The following is an 18368-nucleotide window of genomic DNA, read 5'->3' as shown; positions in this document are numbered from 1 at the left end:
ATTGGCAGGGCCTGACTATGCCACAAGTCATTTATCAGACTCAGACCCACTATATAGGATTGATGTTTTCTAACAAGGTTGTGCGTACTTTATCGGTGATTCCCTTTATGACATTCGCAGATATTGTATTATAAATTTATGCCCTCGTATCCATTAGAGTAAATGGCTAACATGCACAGACGTGGATTTTTAATTTGTATTAATTTCATCTAGCGTTGGCCTTCACTTCAATGTGTTTGTTTGTATGTGACTGAATGAATAAACTACCTTCCCCCTGATATGAAACCATACATAAAATGTCTGGTAATGGTGAAATTGATGATGCTTTTAGTTGACTAATTGCTGTTTCAATCATGAGTGTGCTGGGTGTGTGGAGGGAATTGGTTTTTCTAGTATGGGTGACGCTGTGTAGTCACATTGGACTGATGCTAAGTCGGTATGAATCTTTAAAGCATTACTGTTTCAGTCTTCGTGAAAGACTCCGATAGGGTCAAAACTTCAGGGCATTTATAAAATTATTTTCTGGATTTATACCATAGGCACATACTAGGTCTTTTTGATTGGTAAGCAGTTTGTAACAGCTAATTCTATTATCTCAGCATTATTATTGTCTGTAACTCTGTTGGGCCTAAATCTCTTGGCTCATATTCTAATTTCTACCAATAGCAAATGCTTCATAATTTTGTTGTGCCTTAATGTTCTACAGTGATTTCTCATAGTCTCTTTATGTTTTCTGAGGTGACATTGGTGAAAAGGTACTCTCTAATGTAAAAGAGTGAAAATTTGCTCTCTTGTTCGAGTGGCATTTCCTTTTGAGAGTGAAAGTTAATCTGCATCCCTCTTTTTTAGCGATATTGGATTGAACTTCACTCTAAATCGAGTTGTAAGGACCCGTCTTTGACTCTAAAAAGAGTTGTCTGCCATATGGTCTTTGCATGAGTGGTATGGCGGACAAAACAAGTGGTTTCACTCTTTTAGTACAATACTGAGTTTGACTTGAAACCACTTGAAAGATTGACCATCTTTGTTCCTGAAATTCCTTAAGATATTGAAAGATCATACAGTATCTTAAGAATGTGCAGTTGATAGCAGCATGGAGGAAGATCCCCCGTGTTAGCAGCATGGATCCTTTTCTTTACTCAGTCCGTAGTGACTTTGAGTTGACTTACTTTATGCCCATGCATAGAGTTTTTAATGAGTAGTGATTGGTGGTGTCTTGGGGTGTTTTATAAGTCAGATACTACTGGATTTAGAACCTGTGAACATCAATGTAATAAATGACTATAGATTGTGGGGTAGATGGCAACCTAAATGGAGTATAACAAGACAAAGCCTTTAATCACTTCATTTACTGACCAAGCTTGAGCAGGACTCCACATTAAAGCTATACAAGATCAATGAATAGACCTTGCAGTGTCCAGATGCACCAATGCATCCATCATGGGTTCACAACACAATTGAAATAAGAACTGTAAAGTGGCGGAAGAATCTTTCCAAGAACTACAAGCTCATCTTGGCTATTGTCATTGAAACCCTTAATGGATGGTACAACTATTGAAATAGTACAAATACCAGCTTGGTCAGTGCACTTAAATAAACTATTGTTATTTAAATGTCTTGGATGTTCCAATGACTTCTTGTGTGCTTATTGATTGGGTTTTACCCCAAAGTCGAGTTCTTGACTAGTTGTTGGTTTTGGTTTGGTGGTTTTTTTTTGTCAGGAGTATTCTTACACAATGGTTTGGACTATTTTAGTTGAGTGTGCCGTGACTACCATCTCTATAGTTACTGCTAGTACAGGGGGATTTGTTAGCCTGCATGGTACCCAAGCCTACATCCGTATGGACTGTAAAAGGGGTAGCCCTGTTTCAGCCCTAGGAGTAGGTGGTAATGGCCTCTGGAAGAAATAGTAGCCCACACCTTGAAGTGGCCTTCAGGCCTTGTGTGTTTGGCGACTTGCATAAAAAAAGGAAGTAAAAAAAGAAATAGTACATGATGTACACTTGTAGTCTATAGACGCCATAATTATGGGAACCCAGCTGCTCTGCTATTTGAAGTTTTGTCAAACAACGGATAACTTCTTTATTGTTCATTTTGGTTGTTACCCATATACACCGATGTGTGTTAGCACTGTATACTCAGAACTTACACACTCAGAACCTACACGACTTTGTTGTTATTATTAACTGTACTCAAAGTTTCTGTTAAGATAATAAATCACAAGGAGTAAGAAGAAGCAAGTTAGTGGCAAGGTGACAGAATTGAACAAAAAACTATTAATCAGCAAAACTTGGGCATAAAACACAAGTAATTGTTACAAATATGTACCAAAATAAATCCAGTGAAGATCTGTTATGAGCTTTGTTGTAACATTGGTGCAAGGATGGTTTTCTCGGAGCATGGCAAAGTACGGAGTCGGAGGCTTTCTTAAGAGAGTGCTCGTGGGGGCCACACATCTACTGATTTACCTGAAGGGTATATGTTCAGACGAAGAGTTAAATAATCCTTAATCCAAAAGTGCTAAAATATGGAATGCAAAAATCCAGTCCGCAAGGATCAATTTGACCCACCGAATATGGCTAAACTAGTCCTTAAAGGAAGGTAGACTTTATATTAGTGAAGTCTTACTCTTACCATGGAGGAAGAATGCTCTTACATCTAGGATGCAATAGTTATCTGTGTAGCCTGCCCTCTGTGTTCACAAGCCAACATGGTTTGAATACTGTTTTCTTGCTACCTCGTTCCCAAGGGTGATCGATCTCGCTGCGCCATTTTTTTTGCCTTGCTCGATCATAACCCCCTGGAGTTGGCAAATTTAAATGAGCGTATATATTCAATCTTTTCTACGCGCACACGCATGTCTTTCGTCTTAAAGAATGTTTTTGTTTTTGTTTTAAAAAAAACATGTCATAAAAACGTTGGCGTGATCATCATTCAAATATCTTAAAACTAAGCGCGCACGCACTTGACATCTAATGCATAACCAATTTCCTGAGCCAATCAGCGTTGTTTCTCAGTACATCCCTGGAGAGGTTTCGATACGGCGCACTGCCCATGGTAGCGAGGCTATGTTGCCTGGTATTGGGAACAGAAGTCGGGTTCAATGCCTCCCCCTACATAGCCACATGCTGTGAGAACAAAAGGAGTCTTTTGTGTACATTTGTTCTCTTGTTTGTAAGCCTACACTTAGCCCTGCATCCTTTCCTATGTACACTTGACCACCCTGGCAACGAACCCTCCATCCCAGTCCCTGTGTGATCGAACCCTTCCCTCCTCAAGCCCGGTTCATACTTTCTGCGATTGCGAAGCAAATTTTGACGATCAGCTGACATTTGCTGCGAAAAAACAGCTCGGTGACGTCAAAATTCATATCGTATTCGGAGGAAATATGAACCAGGCTTTACTCGAAACCAAGTCCCATGAAAGCAATACTAAAGACTCTCTGCACACCTTCGTGGATTCTTAATTATAAACTGCCATCAACATTCATGTTTCACATCGCCATTCATACAGCTTCAAATAAGTACACCTGTAGTCTCTTGTAATGACCTTGCTGTCGGAAGAGTGGAAAAGATCCTTATTGCCACAAATTAAACCTATATTGACCTACTCATGCATGTTATGTACACACACTTTAAAGGGTTCAAAGTACGCCGGATTTATTTGGCTCAGGATGTTTTTATAAAAAGTACTGTGATGATCCCACACCATGAAGATAATTCGGTGTGTAATATTTAGTTGCTATTATCCCATACATGTGGTACACACATTAATAGTTCTCCATTATCTGCAAATTAACGAGTAGTTATCCATGTTGATTGATCTACATAATACAAATAATTACATTTTGGTACCTTTTGAAATTAATAGGGTGGTGTGAAGTGCTTCTTTTTGTTTTTTACATGATACATTTTTCGTTGTCAATTGTAACAAAAGTTTGAGACACTTACGACTAACTGTGCAATATTAATTGCAACATATCGGACTCACAAAAAGATCAGTCACAATAAAGGACAATAAGCCTCCGAAATTATTATCATTTGCTCACGTTACTGTGTACAAAGCTTTAACAAATTTCATTTTTAAAGGCAGTGGACACTATTGGTAATTACTCAAAATAATTAGTAGCATAAAACCTTACTTGGTAACAAGTAATGGAGCTGTTGATAGTATAAATCGTTGTGAGAAACGGCTCCCTCTGAAGTAACATAGTTTTCGAGAAAGAAGTAATTTTCCACGTATTTGATTTTGAGAATTTGTGGTCTCGAAATCAAGCATCTGAAAGCACACAACTTTGTGTGACAAGGGCGTTTTTTTCTTTCATAGTTATCTAGCAACTCCGACCAATTGAGCTCAAATTTTCACAGGTTTGTTATTTTATGCATATGTTGAAATACACCATGTGAGAAGACTGGTCTTTGACAATTACCGATATTGTCCAGTGTCTTTAACAGAGTAATTACTAAGATTAGTATTTAAATTAAAAAATTAATATTTAAATGCTCATTTCAAAACAGGCCTGATAAAACAAAATTGTTGACAGTTCTGTATAATTGAAAGATGGTTACTATCATTGACAATAACACCTTTGAGAATTTGTTGTGAAAAGTCCCTGAAATAGAGAATTTAATAAAATTTTGAACTTTAGAAGAAGTAGGACTGTATGCTTTGTTTTTGAAAAGACAAGGGCACCAATGCATTTTCTCTTTGGTAAAAGAGCACACTGTTGGGAAACTGGAGCAATTTAAAGGCACCAAGGCAATGACCACGGCCCAATTTCATAGAGCTGCGTAGCACCAAATTGCTAAGCATGAAATTTCTTCCATGGTAAAAACGGGATTGCCAACCAAATTTCCAATTGATTTTCAGGATAAGCAAACAACAGCTGAATACCAGTAACAAGCAATATACAACAAATGGAAATTTGGTTGGTAATCCTGTTTTTTATCTAGAAAGAAATGTCATGCTAAGCAAATGTTTGTGCTTAGCAGCTCTATGAAATTGGGCCCTGGGGGGCATGCAGGCAATTGCTGTTGCGTCCGCGAAGTATCAAGTCTGAGAAGGATAATTTGAAAGCAGAGATATTTTGGATGAAGGCTAATCTAGCCACTTCTTATAGTGATTTGACAATGTATTAAGTAGGTAGAAATGCCTTCATTCCACCATCCCACTTAGGTGGTCTGTATACGTTACTTTTCTACTTTCTAGTCTGTGTTTTAGGCCTTCACTCTATGCTGAAAGGTACTCGATATGGTTTGCCTCCTTTGTTTAAAAAAGATGGCCTTGCGTTATTGAGAGGAAGAACTAGTCAACTGTTATGGTTTGTGTCACTTTTATTAATAACAAACCTAGCAATTGATTTCTTTGTTTGCGGCTTGCGATGCATTTGTTATTTGCTTTCAGCTGAATGTATTGACACTGCTAGAAGGTTTTTTTAAAACCACTGGTCTGGTCTAAAATTGCAACTGTTGACCCTAGTGTGAGTGTACTGTTTTGTTGTACGGGTGAAAAGGCAAATTTTATCAACCTAAGAAATTGATATGAGACGGGGCAAATGTCGTTTGAGCTGAAGTCTTGTTGTTAAAGGCATTGGACAGTAGGTATTTGTCAAAGACCAGTATTCTCACTTGGTGTATCCTGACCTATGCATGAAATAACAAATTTGTGAAAGTTTGACTCAATTTGTCATCGAACGTGCAAGAGAATGATGAAAGAAATACACCCTTGTTGACGAATTTGCGTGAAAATTTGAACTTAATTGGTTGTCAAAGTTGCGAGATATGAATGAAATAAAAAATACCCTTGTCACTCGAAGTTGTGTGCTTTCAGATGCTTGATTCTGAGACCTCAAATTCTAAATCGTAGGTCTCAAAATCAAATTCGTGGAAAATAACTTCTTTCTCGAAAACTACTCCACTTCAGAGGGAGCGGTTTCTCATAATGTTTTATACTATCAACCTCTCCCCACTACTCGTTACCAAGTAAGGTTTTATGCCAATAATTATTTTGAGTAATAACCAATCGTGTTCACTGCCTTTAATCTCATTGGTTGTAGTACACATGATGAAAGTCAAGACTCATGATTCTAGACTGAATAATAATAACAAGTATATAGTTCCTTATCTAATCTACAACCTCTTGAGTTTCCATTTCAAATGTTTTGGATTGATTGAAGGTCTGCTACATCTCAAGTTAGTTCTCATTAATAGCAAAATGCCTCGAGCACTTTGGCGAGATTTGTACAGGGGTTTGGTCAACAATAACAAATGTGATTGCTGCCCAAGAATAACACTTGAAGACGGAATATATTAAGTTGAATATCAAAACAATTTGGCCCACTTGATGGGTTGAGCTTCTATCTTAATTGAAACCCAAGTTGGGAGGCAAGGATGACAAATGGCTGGCCTGTTGTCTTTTCAGATTCGATATAGAGAAAGCTGACGCCTGTGTCATTAGATTTGATAAGACACTTTATACATTCCTTGTAGATTTGTTTGAAAGCATTCAATTAATACAGCTTTTGTATGCATTTCCTGTCAGACTGTCTACCGCACACATAAGTTGGATTATTTGTGGTTTGTTATTGAGAAGTAAACAGGATACAAACAGACAAGTTGTATTGTAAAATGTGTCCATGTCGATTGTGTCGAACTGTGCCGAGACTTAAATAAACAAGCCATGATGAGTGGTCTGCAACATGATTGGAGGCAAAACATAACCAGACTATGTATTTACACGATTGTGAAGCGATCATTACAAAATACCAGCTATGTTTAGAATTGAGTATTTAATCACTAGAATGGGAAACTGTGCACAAAATATGTTTATAAGATTTGTCATTTAGGAATTGTTTATTTGAACAACGAGAAACATTCATGTTAAGCTCGATTCATACTTCCTGTGAATGTGAAGCGAAGTCACAGGCCTGTTTTCGCCGCAAATGTTTTGCAGAAGTTGAGCACATTTCAACTGTTGTAAATTGTTTGTTACGAATTTGTGACGCCAAAACTCACTTCGCATTCGCAGGAAGTATGAAACCGGCTTTAATCATGTACAAATTTGAATGCTTACTGGTACCAGTTTATCTTTCTGAAAGAAATGATTACTGTCTAAAATGCTGTCATTTTTGTAAATAAGTTAAACTCTATGATTGATTGATTGAATTTATTCGGATAAAAAGTACAGCAAGAACGTGCCAAAAACATAAACACAACAACAGGAGAAAAAGTTCACTGAAATAAGATAAACCAAAAACGAACATAAAGATAGAAAAACTGCCCCAAATTATCCAAGGATTGCCCCCCCCAAAAAAAAAAACACCAAAAAAAACACACAACCCAATTAACCTAAATGTTTTCAAAAAAAAAAGTATGTTTTGTTGTAACTATTATTATTTAGATAAATTTTTAATAATATATTATATGGTAAGGTTTGCGGTAACACCATGTAATGACTGTCTCTTAATGAGTTGGGGTGGCTCTGAAAAGAACCGTTGGTGTCAACTCGACATTTCAATCAGTATGCTCTGATCGTCTTCTGGCGAAAACGGTTCTTTTCAGAACCACCCCAACTCATTTAGAGACAGTCATTACATGGTGTTACCGCACATCTTTCCGTATCGTATTCCACCATGCAAAGTTTAAAATCCTACTTAATAATATATTCTTGGGGCAGGTTGTATTCGTATTTCCTAATCACAGAGACTCACTGATTCATCATTACCAGCTTACCGTACTACGACTCCGAAGGAAAAAGTGTTTGCCCTAGATGCAAATCATTGACTAGTAATACACAAAGGTTCTGTGAATATGGTGCAGAGTATAGAATGGTTTATATATTCACCCCTAAAGCTACTTAACTTGTCAAAATTGCAGAGAAAATTGATCTTTGATTACTAAGTGGGCATATAGTGAAAGCGCAGATGCTGTAGTGCAAGGAGAATGTATAATTTATAATGCTGATATCATTATACCCTGCTTTGAGCCATTTTTCTAATTTGTTTAATTCTTTGGAGACTGAAACGCGGCGTGCTTGTAAGCGGGCTTATAATGGTAGCTGAATAGCATTAAGACGCAAACAGCATTATTGTCTGTGCATGGAATTATTTATCAAGTTAAATTATTTGAATGCAGTGTTAACTAGCTTTTAAGATACACACTCAGCTGCGAAATTTGTTATACTCTGTAAAGCAATAAGTAATTTCATACTTGAAGAAGCAATCTTTGTAAACTCCATGGGCATAACAATGGATGGTCTATTATTTGGAAGGGTTCAGTTGATAGTTTGAAGTCAACTTTAGAACCATTACGTATTGAACAACATTGTGTTTTGTTAAATGTAAGAAACACTTTCTTAACGTAAAAGAGTGAAAATGTCACTCTCTTGCCCAATTGGTGTCAGTTTCACTCTTTTGATAGTGAAAGTCAATCTATGTCACTCTTTTTGAGTGAAATTGGAACGCACTTCACCATAAATTGAGTTGAAAGTACCCGCTTTTCACTCTAAAAAGATTTGTCCGCCATATGGCTCTTTGTAAGAGTGGTTATGGCGGACAAAACAAGTGGTTTTTCACTTTTTTACATTGAGAGAGCATAAACTAATGTTTCTGTGAACTACATTACAAAAAGTACTCTCACATAAATCCCAACTCCAAAGTAAAACAATCATGTAGTCATCACACGTTGCTTGTAAGTTGCTGACTTTCACAATACTGAGTCTTCAGTTTGTCCTAATCTACCTTCAAATACCCACTACATGCTCACTTGATTTCTGAATTGTTGAAACATCTCAGAAGGTAACACGCACTGGTAAAAAGAACAAAGGGTCGGTGTTGAAACCTACTGTGTGTCCTTTGGTTCCAATACCTCAGCTAGTTTGTTATTGTAGTGTATTTACAGGGTCACTTCTAATGGTTGACCATTTTGCAGGACATTCTATGTTGATGGAATCGACCAGTTTGTTTTGTTAGTGGGATTTATTCCACTAGAGATTGTGTTAGGTTTCTACTGTAAAGGATAATGGGACATTATTTGTGTGTAGAGCCGTTTATTGTGAGAAGGATTAGAGCTTTGTCTTCGACTTTCTTATCATAATTCTCTAGAGATTGGAAACAAAAATCACTCTGGCATCTGGTAGTGTAAATATATTCTCTTTAGAATGTATTTATACTAATGTAAACATCCAGCATAAATGAATAACAACAAGGTGCCTTTATAATGTAGGAACACAACAACAATTATTTCATCTTGACCTCTTGTGGGAATTTGATATCATGCAAAATATACTTTTCAGTTGGTTGTTTCTGTCCATGATTATCAATAATTTGTTCACAAACAATATCAACCCAAGATTACTGTACTTTCTTTATTTGTTTTTTATTAAAGGAACACGTTGCCTTGTATCGGTCGAGTTGGTCTTTGAAAAGCGTTTGTTATAATATGCATATGGGTAGAAAGATGCTCTAAAAGTAGAATGCAATGATCCACACAAACATGCCTCGAAATTGCACGGTTTTCCTTTTACCTCGTCGACTAACACGGTCAGCCATTTATGGGAGTCAAATTTTTGACTCCCATAAATGGCCGACCGTGTTAGTTTGCACAGTAAAAGGAAAACCACGCAATTTCGAGGCAAACTTGTGTGGATTATTGTAATCTACTTTGAAGTTATCTTTCCAACCATATGCATTTTATAACAAACGGTTACAAACGCTTTTTTATAGACCAACTCGTCCGATCCAAGGCAACGTGTTCCTTTAAATTCACAGTTGAGAATAAATACAATCATACCTCTCTCTTTTACTTGGATCAGAATTAGTTTTGAAATTTGGTATGAAAAAAGAAAACATAAATTTATTGGTTTTTTTTTTAGGGCAGCTGGTTTAATTTATGAGCAGCATTTGTTTCCATGTAAACCGGTGAACATTAGTCAATAAATTAGCATTTGATGTTGTGCATTAGTTACACAGGCCTTTGTGTTTATCAGTTTGATAACCATTGTGTTCATACTGTGAATTGGCTACTGTCATTATTATGAATTGAGGGGTGCTATTCACATGACAGCAATTTAACTGGGGTCCCTTGCTAATTTTAGCATGGTTGTAAAATGTAGCAATGTTTGACAAGTTTTTGCAAAAAACTTGGACAGTAGAAACAATTGTTGTCCTTTCACATGAGGTACATTTTGGAACACTTTACATCCATGCTACAATTTAGCATTCATTCATTCATTCATTCATTTCTTTTATTTTTACCACACACAAAGAAAAGTGATCTAATTTACATAAAGGATGTATGTACTTTTTGTAGGACAAAAAAAACACAATGTCCACAGATTTACACTAAACTTACACAATTGGAAAAGAAAACGATAGTAGAAAGCTTCCCTGAAAATATTACGTGCTGAGGTGCTGTAGTTTTGGGGAATGAGTAAAATAAGGTCATGAAAATAATTTTGGTCTCATGAGACCAAAATTATTTTAAGCATTACAAACGTATTTTCATGACATTGTTTTACGCATTTCTCAAAAACTACAGCACCTCAGTAAGTAATATTTGAAGGGAAGCTTTTCACTATCATTATCTTCAAACCCTGTAAGTGTAATGTATATCTGTGGACATTTTTAAAAAGTACCCGAATCCTTTAAAGCCATTGGACCCTTTCGGTAAAGAGTGTTGTCCAAGGCCCACACTTTGTGTACCACAACTTCTATATCAAATAACAAACCTGTGAAAATTTAGGCTCAATCAGTCATCGGAGTCGGCAGAAAACAACGGGAAAACCCACCCTTGTTTCTGCGTGTTTCGCCGTATCATGACGTGTGTTTAAAATAAATCCGTAATACTCGTTAACGAGAATTTATATTGTTTTGCTGTTTTCTCAAAAAGTAAAGCATTTCATGGAATAATATTTCAAGAGAAGTCTTTCACCATTGCCTTCTGTAAACCCTGTAAGTTATTTGTAAATCTGTGAACTTTTTTTTTTTTTCTGAACCGAAAGGGTCCAATGGCTTTAAGGAAAACATAAGTAGGATAATTTAGCAAGGGATCCTTGCTAAATTGCTCTGGTGTGAACGGGGCGGTAGTGAACACAATGCAGTATGACCCAATAATCTACTCTCACTTTTACACACAAAGGAAAGGACTGGTAGTTTCTCGCCAGCGCAGTAGAGATGACAAAGTAAAATTTGATTGTTGCAGTTGGTAGATAATGGAATATTGTATAACACAGAGTCGGAGGATCATAATAGTAGCCTTGATGTTAAGCTAAGTGATTTATGATGTGGTTTAGCCTTCAGTCACTAACTCCAACCAACCGTACTGCTGACTATCATGGACTTGTTTAAATGGGCATTGGTATTCTGGGAGGTAACACTCGCACCAATAGAACAAATTCACAATTAAAAATGAGTTGAAATTTTATGTTTTTTTGTTGCGCGCAATTCTAAAAAAAAATTGACAAATTTCTAGTGAGTTTTTTATTATCACTTTGTTGGTGCAGAACTTTTTGTCAGAATTGAAATACAGAATTTTGAAATGAGATGTTTCAGTTGATTTGAGATGAAAATGTTTTTTTTTATTGTCTGCTGTTCTATTCTATTTCAAGATGTGTTTATATAATTCTTAACAGATTTTATTGGTGATAAAAGATAATAGAAATACCTAAGTCATGTTTATGTGTATTGAAAGTGCATTTGCCTCAATTTGTGTCCGACTGTATGCTTTCCACTCAGTAAGTGCTCCAAAATGATCTGTGACAGTCTTCATAATTTGCGCTGTGTTTCCTGAGCCTGCATTATCTGTTAATCCCTCTGAGAATGCATCTCGCCCTGCCTGGGTGTGATTCCTCCATTTCCACATATTCCTGATGGACATATTACCTTACTCTTTCATTTGCGTATCGGAAGAAACCCTCCTGCCCCCAAGGCTCTGAATGCAAGCGAGAGATAATTACTCACAGTCTCTTATAAGGTCATTGAATTCTAATACAGCACCTCAAGCCATTTCTGCTCATCTTAACTCTAAGTGTTTGTTACCACATATCTTTTTCCTGTTTGAAGTATAATAAGCATGCATTTATGCATGATGGTTTTTTGATTAAGTTATTTCTTTTCCTTTCTTGACGGGAAAGTCAGTGTTTTTCTGAAGTGAAGGAATTCTAAGAGGATGGCTCGTTCATTAAAAAAAGGTTGCATGGCATTGTTAAGATAATGTCTCACTAATTTCCTACAATAATTGTTTTGGTTAAGTATCTACATTTTCAATACTGAATCACATAAATGTGTGCTAGATTAAGGGCTTAGGGGCTGTGTCAGTCATAAATACATGCGATTTACTTAATATTCTACATGATGTGATGAGTGAGATGACAATATCCTGAGTATCTTTATGCCCAAGGTGCTCTCAAAACCCATCACAACTCAACTCGGATATGTTTTGCTTTCTGTCATTGTCAAAAGTCACAAATAAAAACTGAGAGATGATTGACATTATTGGAGAAGTAGGATTTGAAAGTTTGCATGGTGGAAATACGATATAGAGAGGTTTGCGGTAACACTATGTAATGACTATCTCTAATGAGTTTGGGTGGTTCTGAAAAGAACTGTTGGTTTCGATCAGTATGCTCTGATCGTCTTGTGGAGAAAGCTCTTGGAGAACTCTCTTCTTGTGTTCATGTATTAGGAGAATTGCATAAATCTTTATTTGTTTACTGTGTTTATGAAAGTCAACTTTAAAACTGACAACTAAACAACCATATAGTAGGTTATTTCAATAGTATTGATAACCAACTTCAATAATCTTTTCTACAGGGGCTAATCCACACTGTGCATGTACAACAACAGGTTGGGTTTACTTTAGTTTTGCTCTTATATAACATCTAAATTATTATAGACTATTACGTACAGCGTGCATTACTTAAAGGCAGTGGACACTATTGGTAATTGTCAAAGACTAGCCTTCACAGTTGGTGTATCTCAACATAAGAATAAAATAACAAACCTGTGAAAATTTGAGCTCAATCGGTCATCGAACTTGCGAGATAATAATGGAAGAAAACAACACCCCTGCCACACAAAGTTGTGTGCGTTTAGATGGTTGATTTCGAGACCTCAAGTTCTAAATCTAAGGCGTCGAAATCAAATTCGTGGAAAATTACTTCTTTCTCGAAAACTATGGCACTTCAGAGGGAGTTGTTTGTCACAATGTTTTATGCTACCAACCTCTCCCCATTACTCATTACCAAGGAAGGTTTGATGCTAATAATTATTTTGAGTTATTACCAATAGTGTCCACTGCCTTTAAGCTAGCACTTTCAGTATATCTGGCAGTTAGATGGAGCCATTTCCAGGTTACTGATGATTGATGTATTCAGATATATTTCCTGTGGGATAGACCTAGAAGTATGAAGTGACCACAAATAGATTAGTAATGGGTATATATGGATGTATATATATGGATGTTATAGATAGTGCATTTTCCTGGGCATATGGTGGTTTAGGCTTGACAACATATTATGCAACATAAGTTAAAACACCTGAATCTTTAAGTAGGATTTGAAACTTTGCTTGGTGGAAATACGATATAGAAAGGTTGCGGTAACACCATGTAATGACTATCTCTAATGAGTTGGGGGTGGTTCTGAAAAGAACCGTTGGTTTCAACTCGGCGTTTCGATCAGTATGCTCTGATTGTCTTCTGTAGAAAGCTGGACTCTGAGTCTTTGGTCAGACTCTTAGTCTTAGAAGAACTGGCCACAAATAGATTTGTAATGGGTAAACGTGGATGGTACAAATGGTGCATTTTCTTGGGCATATGGTGGTTTAGGTTTAACAATAGTTTGTATCATACAATTTATAAACAAATTGAAACAACTGAATATTTGGCAGTTGGAAGAGTACATTCTTCCTCTAGTTGTCCATATACGCACCATGTAGAAAACTTTGAAAAGTTATAGATAACAATTTGTTAGTTTTTAGAAGAAAACCCCCCACCAAATGACAGGTAAATTGATAATTGTGCCAAAGCAAAATAAGAACTTTGTGTGGGGGGACTTTTCCAGCATATCGGCTGACCGATAATTCAGATGGAATTACTATTTCCAACAATTAGTCAACACGTTCACAAAACAAGCACAGAACATGCATCTTCCCTTGGTTTAATGTGGAAGGTTCTGATGTAAGATTTTGAAAAGGCCTTTTGTTAATCTGTAAACTTTTTTATCGACCAATGATGTACTTGAATTGAAGCAGCCAGTTAGTTTGGTTTGTCAGTTAAGACCTTTGTTCTAACTTAAAGGAAGTGGACACTATTGATAAGTACTCAAAATAATTATTGGCATAAAACCTCACTTGGTAACAAGCAATGGGGAGAGGTTGATAGTATTAAACATTGCGAGAAACGGCTCCCTCTGAAGTGCCATAGTTTTCGAGAAAGAAGTAATTTTCCACAAAGTTGATTTCGAGACCTCAAGTTTAGAATTTGAGGTCTCGAACTCAAGCATCTGAAAGCATACAACTTCGTGTGACAAGGGTGTTTTTTCTTTCATTATTATATCGCAACTTCGATTACCAATTGAGCTCAAATTTTCACAGGTTTGTTATTGTATGCGTATGTTGAGATACACCAAGTGAGAAGTCTTGTCTTCGACAATTACCAATAGTGTCCATTGTTCATTTTGTTTTATTAAGCATGAGATTTGAATGCGCCATGTTGAGTAATGCAGTTACAAGTTGGTTTCAATGTGGTAGCAACAACTGCATTCAACAGCGACCTTTAACATCTACTTGTCCATCAAGTTGAACATGTTGAAACAACACACAAAGCTCTCTATCACCCTTGTGTATTATTACCATTCCAGTTGATCTCTTTGGCAAATACATACATCATTGGTGCCACAAGGATTATAAACAACAAATTCAACAGCAAGCCAGGTCTTTTGTTATTCTAATTCATCACGCTGAGTAAAAAGATTAAGTACAACCTGCTCTATTTATTTATGGGGCCTGATTGTTATTCACTAAGTCCGGGAATACGTTTAAACAATAATAACACACCCTCTCCGGATCTCAGAACACATTAAAATATTAACTTCTGTTAAGCATTTCATTCAATAAAACTTATTCAAATAAGTCAAAGTCCTATGAGTTAGTGGGTTTCTGTTTACACACATTGAACGATTTGACCACATTTAAAGCCATTGGACACTTTCGGTAAACAGTATTGTCCAAGGCCCACACTTCGTGTATCACAACTTATAATAAAATAACAAACCTGTGAAAGTTTAGGTTCAATTGGTCATCGGAGTCGGGAGAAAATAACGGGAAAACCCACCCTTGTTTCCGCACGTTTCGCCGTGTAATGACATGTGTTTAAAATAAATCCGTAATTCTCGATATCGAGAATTGGTATTTGTTTTAATGTTTTCTAAAAAAGTAAAGCATTTTATGAAATAATATTTCAGGAGAAGTCTTTCACCATTACCTTCTGTAAACCCTGTAAGTTATTTGTGAACTTTTAATTTTTTGTCTGTGCCGAAAGTGTCCAATGGCTTTAAGAAAGAAGGTCAATTTAAATGTGCCTACTGCCTACAGGTAGAAAAAATATTTTTTTGAAATGAATAACTATTTGTTTTCTCAAATCTCTGACCTGTTTTTTTGTTCTTTGTCTGATTCTGTTCCATTTTCATTCTTTTCAATTTTCATTCACTGAAAAGTCGCTTCAACTTTCAAGAAAACATGTGCAGCATCTTTCTCAATGCCATTTTTCAAATGGATTACTATGTACTGTAGTAAAATGAATGCAACAATAACATTTTGATGAAAGATCTTCTATACAGATTTGTGCGTTGTATTTCTACCTTTTGAGGTGCAAAAATTATCCAATATTTCCTTTCAGTCAAGAAATATTACTGTAAATATCCTGTATATATTACTGTAATTGTTTAAGGCAGGTGTTCCTTTAATTAAAACCCATTTCGTAATGTGCAAGTGGTTTCGCGTTGGATTGAAGCGGATGCTGTAATGGGTATTTGTTATGACTATTTACAGTAATGTTAATAAATGATTTAGTGGAAATATACAGTCGGGATCAAACGGACCGATAAAAGCTGACTATAACGGAGAGTTGGGTTTCCTTAATTATGATCAAGGTTATTTATAAACCAAGACCCAGTTTCAGAGAGCTGCTTAAGCACAAACAGTAGCTAAGCATACAAAATGATGCTTACCAGAATAAGGTTACCAGCCAAGCTACCATGTCACAAGTACAATTTGTGACTGGTATCCTGCTCATTTCTGCTTAGCAGAAAATTGCTAAGGAATATTTTCTACAGACATTGGTTGGTTGGATTACAAGGGAGAATTGAAAAAAAAAAAAAAAAAAACCTTAATAATTTTTACAAATTTGTCATCAACTAAATATATTTTTTTTCTTTTTAAAATACTAGCTACATTTTTCCATCAATAATTACATATTTTGTCTGCAAAATATTTGCTTTGTGTTGATTATTATCACAGCCAGCATAAATATATGCAATATGATAGTTGAATTCTCAATCATTATTTTGTTTGACATTTGAAACTAATTTTTGAAGTCATATTACCTGAAACGTCTTGGTGTGAAACCACTAATGAAAGTTCTCAACACAAAGCAATGACAGGTCTAAAAAACAGCCGCGAACATTGACTGAGCCAAGTAACAGGGCAATGTCCTCTATTACGAACATGCTGCAAGGCATGATGGGAGGATGAAATAGAGACGATAGGAAGCACGGTGACAAAAAACAATAGCCTCTAGGTTGGCTAGCGGTATCGGATCGTGCCAATACCCTGCTCACCACACCTGATGGGAACCAAGCTTTCATCAAATTACCCAAGCTGTTCTACAACATATCTATTTTTTTCTTTCATTTTGGCGATTGGGCCATTTGACTTTAATTGTGTTAAATTACCTTGTGCCTGACGATACAAGACAGGTAAAGGAAATAGCAATGATGGATATTTGCAAAGGTGCTGGTCATTGTGGACATCTCTAGTCTGTTGATGGCGAGATTAATAACAGATGGATTCTTACCAGATCAGGAAGGGCAAGTCCTGGCTATTTAATTTTAGCCGCGGGTTGCGCCTCAAGATTAATATGAAAGAGGAAGACGCGAAAGAAGATATTACAGAAGTGAAGCTATAAATAATACTGATTTTTCCAGGAGGAACTGTTTTTTCAGCAGACCTGCGAACACAGAGCTAGGAAACAGGTTTTGTAAATATGGATCCCCTTGGTCTCTTCTTTAAGTTCATTTCCTCTAAAGCCACTGGCAGCAAGTCACATGGACTCCTGCCTGCCACAACAACTGACAGGAAGGTAGCTATTTTTTGCCAATTTTCAAGGATTGCTTGGGAATTAAGAACAGTTAAAGCTCCCAATTTACTAATTGTTGCCTGTTCAGGAACTGATAAGAAGGCCTTTGGAACAATACGAGCCCTCAGCACCTTGTTTTGTGTGGTCTATGGTTAGCGTTGACAGCTTCATTTGTGGGTGGTTATTGGGTATGGGGGGGGGGGGTGAGGTGGGGGGGAGGATCCACTTGTTCGGTACATACATTGCATATGCTGCGACCTGTTGATGGATATTACGGCAAACCTTTTCATGAACCCCCCTTCACCTTGGGTGAGCAGGGTGCAATTTATATTTTTCTTATTGCACGGTGAAATTGATTGGACAAGGGCATTGGGATCAGTATGGGCATGACAGTACACCTGGCAGCACTGTCAATATGATGGCTGGCCGAGAGGATCAGAAGTTACTATGTCAGGCACCCACCAATTACCACAACACTCCAGGAAGTTATTGGAAACAAGATAAACATTTAGTGGTTTTTTTTTAATCATGCTTGTGCCAGAGAACTCTATGACCATGCATTATTTATATAGGGAGGGTTAAAGTCAGATGTGGGAGTTCTTTCAACACTTGATTTCATATGGGCGGGCCATGATTGAACAAACGAGCCCTGGTCTATGGGATGAGTGTTAAAGGAACACGTTGCCTTGGATCGGACGAGTTGGTCTATAAAAAGCGTTTGTAAAAATATTTGTTATAAAATGCATATGATTGGATATGGTTGGAAAGATGTTTTAAAAGTAGAATACAACGATCCACACATATTTGCCTTGTAATTGCGTGGTTTTCCTTTTACTTTGCGAACTAACACGGTCGGACCATTTATGGGAGTCAAAAATTTGACTCCCATAAATGGCTCGACCGTGTTTGTCGACAAGGTAAGAGGAAAACCACACAATTTCCAGTGATACTTCTGTGGATCATTATATTCTACTTTTAAAATATCTTTCTAATCATATGCATTTTATAACAAACGGT

General features: G+C 36.6%; 1 protein-coding gene across 7 annotated transcripts in view; it reads left to right on the top strand.

The window, feature by feature from the left end:
* The window catches only part of LOC139935792 (dachshund homolog 1-like), an 80128-nt gene that overhangs the window by 11126 nt on the left and 50634 nt on the right, over positions 1-18368 (top strand). The gene's annotated exons all lie outside the window — the stretch shown is intronic.

The sequence above is a fragment of the Asterias amurensis genome, chromosome 4, assembly GCF_032118995.1.
Source record: "Asterias amurensis chromosome 4, ASM3211899v1".
Classification (NCBI taxonomy): domain Eukaryota; kingdom Metazoa; phylum Echinodermata; class Asteroidea; order Forcipulatida; family Asteriidae; genus Asterias; species Asterias amurensis.
Note: the sequence above shows the minus strand (reverse complement) of the source record. Positions and strands in the feature narration are given on the sequence as shown.